Source organism: Gossypium arboreum, chromosome 13 (genome assembly GCF_025698485.1).
Source record: "Gossypium arboreum isolate Shixiya-1 chromosome 13, ASM2569848v2, whole genome shotgun sequence".
In the NCBI taxonomy this organism is placed as follows: domain Eukaryota; kingdom Viridiplantae; phylum Streptophyta; class Magnoliopsida; order Malvales; family Malvaceae; genus Gossypium; species Gossypium arboreum.
The window spans coordinates 103120524-103124158 of record NC_069082.1 but is presented as its reverse complement, the minus strand read 5'-3'; the positions used below and the strand labels follow the sequence as shown (position 1 = coordinate 103124158).

Sequence of the window (3635 nt, the reverse complement as noted above, 5' to 3'; positions counted from 1 at the left end):
ACCCTTACACACCTGAAAGTGTTTTGAACAATGAGACGGCAGAAGAGATCCCTATATTTTTTAGAGCTAATTCAGAATAATGTTCAAAACATGCCTATTGCTCTAAGCCTAGGAGCAATAAGAAACCTTTTGTAAAATAGGCTTATGTCTAACATCTCTATTTCAAATAAAATGCATATTTTTTCCCCGTTGTGAGCAAATATTCTTTTATTCTATCATTTAATTCATAATTGTACCGTACAAATAATTTTTCTTAGACTCTTTCATTCGTTGGATCTTTCTTCATCCCTAAAACAGGTCTCCAGATATAAATGATATGAGCGACATTGCTATTAACTCTGAACCTCCTTTTAAGCAAGTTATATGGTCAGAGGAACCTTAGAACTTTAAAGATGATCAAGACTATATTTTATCTCCTGATTTGTTAAGGATGGCAGAATAAGATGGGAAACAGATCTTACCTTACAAAGAATCAATGAAATCAATGAAATCTATGACCTTTCTCTATGTGGGGGCATGGATGTCATTGGGCCAATTTCACCAAAAGCTTCTAACAGGTATCGATTCATCTTTGTGGTCGTCGATTACTTTACAAGTGGGTGGAAGCTGCTTCATAAGCTAATGTCACAATGTTTTGACAATCAGCAAGTTCTTAAAAAAAGAAATCATATGTCGGTATGGAATGCCAAAAAGGATCATATCTGACGATGTACTAAATTTGAACAATAACACGATATCAGAATTCTTCAGTTTGTTGAAGATTAAATGCCATATCACCTCAAAATGAACGGTGCAGTCGAGACAACCAAAAAAAAAAAAAAGATTGTGGGGAAAATGATTGAGACTCATAAAGATTGACATAAGAAATTACCATCTATGCTTATCAAATGTCTGTCAAGACCCTCATCAGGGCAACGCCATTCTCATTAATTTATGGAATAGAGCTGTTTTGCCTATTGAGATCGAAATTCTTTCTCACCGAGTGTCGGTTGAGCTGAAAATGGATGAAGCAAAATAGATCAAATCTCGATGTGATCAATTAAATTTGATTGAAGGGAAGAGGTTAAAGGCTATACAACATGGTCAGATATAAATAAAAAAAAAAGAGAAAGAAAGAGAAAGAAAGAGAAAGAAAGAAAGAAAGAGAAAGAAAGAAGAAAGAAAAGAAAAGAAAAGAAAAGGGAGTGGCCAAGGCAAAAACCCGCAAAGGGCTCCTTGAGACCAAAGGAGTTTTGAATTGAAAACCTAGGAAAAGGGCAATTCAAATTTTGATCAAAGGTGGGGCATGCAGTAGTTTTGTTTTGCCTGAATTAACAAAGAGGAGGATGTTACATCTTGGGGCATCAACAAAACCTTCTAGGTCTTCTAAACACATAACAAGTTCAAAGGGTCTTCGAGAAGTTTTGTGCAGAGAAGCTCATGCTACGATATCTGGGGCACCTGTTTTCATCTTATTCATTCTGTATTCCAGCAAAATTTGCTATTATGATAAATTCATTTCGAGCTTTGCTCTCAATAAATTTCTATCTTGTCCATTGTGATAATCTTTTTCAAGCATTTTTCATTGAAATAACGATTGATGGACTAATAATATTCAAGCAAAAGCAGTTTTGTATATAACTCTAAAGTGCTTCTAAATAGTACAGGGCCCTGAAACGGGACCACTAGTTAAAACTAACCAAATTCAAGAGTTGAAAATATTTGGGAAAGAATAGCCCAATTTGTGATTATTTCTTCAGGTTTTCTATCACAGATACCAGCGAAGCAAGAAGGCAACGTAATAAGTCAGTGATAAAACCTCGATGAACAACGAGCAATGTCAACCCAAGCATTAAAAAAAAATCATTCTTGAAAAAAATAACATTCTGCATTCATGCAAATATCATGCATACACATCTAGTTAAGAGCATTTGATCAATTCTGATCACTGTAATTGGCCCAATCTGTCCGGGCACGTTAGAATCCAAAAAACCAGAAAACAAAAACAAAATAAACCAAAATATAAATTATTATGTAAAGTCCAAATGTCCATAATACAATGGCCCAACGGACCCAATAAACTTAACCCCTTAGCCCATTACATTAGACCCAAACAGAAGTCCTAACCCAATTACATAAAGCCAAACCCTAACCCATTTAAAAAAAAAAACAATTCCTAACTCTTACAGGCCCGAACGACCCAAAACTGAAGGAAACCTTCGAAAACCCTAGGTGTCGCAGTAGTCTCCCACGTAGCCTCCATGCACGGACTCAATCCAACTGGCCTCCTGCAACAGATTAACCAATATACAGCAAATAAAATCAAAGAAAAATGAAAATTAGGATTTTTGTATTTTATTTTCGGCTATAAAAGGGTCGAATACGACAATTGTAAGTGGGGAGGGAGATATAGAAGAAAAGATCAAAAAAACTTCGGATCTAAAAATTTTTTAAAGTGATTTTTTATTTTGATTTTCTATTGTTTCATTTCATTCTTTTTGTTTTTTTATTCTCTTTTTTTCATACATACAAAAATAAAAAAGGGAAAAGGAGAAAGACTTTACTTGAACCCATAGTCGCGGCGTCAGAGAATCCTTTTATGTAGTTGAAATTTGGCTCAAAAATGGCTGTCAAACTGCTTCTCTTTGACCTGTCGAAGAAGAGCAAGAAACGGGGGTTTAAAAAGGAAAAATCCCTTGTTTTTAAGCAGTAACAAAAATGAGGTTTTAATGAACTTTTTTTTTTTGTTTTAAAAAACAAATCAAACGGCACCGTTTAAAAATAAGGGCTCCGCCCAATGACCCAATCCATGGATGAATCCAAGCATTTTGCCCTAAATGGGTAAATTGCGCATCTAGTTCCTTGCTTTTGCGTTATCTTTTGATTGGGCCCTTTTTGTATGTCTTTAGTTTTTTTTTAATTTTCCCTGGGATTTATGCACCGTTACATTTTGGTCTACATTGAAACGCTGTGTTCAGAGGCTTGGGATAGTTGCGTTTTTAATCCCTATTGGTTTGCGCACATCGTATTTTAGTCCTCAATGTTGTTTAACCGTTTTATTTGTTTGTAAACTATCCTTTTGATTTTGTTTTTACTTCAATTTAGTCCTTTCCTTCTAATTTTAGTTTTTTTGTAAAATTGTTTTTATATTATTTATTTTAAATTATTTTACGAAAAAGTCATTGTTTATTTTTTATATATATTAAATTATTTTATATTAATGATAATCCTTTTTAAAATTTTGTTTTAATAAATAGCTTACTGACTTTTTTTATATATCATTATGTTGAATCCATTGTTGTTTATATTTTCTTCTGTATTTTTTTAATTGTTTTATTTATTTATTCTTAAAATTCTCTTTTATGTATATTCTTTATTTTAAATTATTATGTGATGGCTATTTTAAACACTTTTATGCATTATTATTTTACATATGTATATAATTTGTATTAAATTATTTTTATTCTATGTATATGATTTCTTTTAGGTTAATATACTTTATTTAAATTATTTTGTATATTACTAATTTTAGATTTCTTTTCACGTAATACTTATTTTAAAGCTCATTTATATATTATTATTTTATATATTATTTATTTCTTTTTGTATGATTTATTTCAAACTTTCACATATATTATTTATTTTAAAATCTTTTA

The 3635-nt window shown here is 31.6% G+C and overlaps 1 long non-coding RNA gene across 1 annotated transcript; it reads right to left on the bottom strand.

The window, feature by feature from the left end:
* Window positions 1-1990: 1990 nt before the first annotated feature.
* Window positions 1991-2746, bottom strand: LOC108463617 (uncharacterized). The gene is made up of 2 exons (XR_001868100.2): window positions 2544-2746; window positions 1991-2267 (listed from the first exon to the last, which is right to left on the bottom strand). It is a non-coding gene; the product is annotated as an uncharacterized LOC108463617 (long non-coding RNA).
* Window positions 2747-3635: the final 889 nt, after the last annotated feature.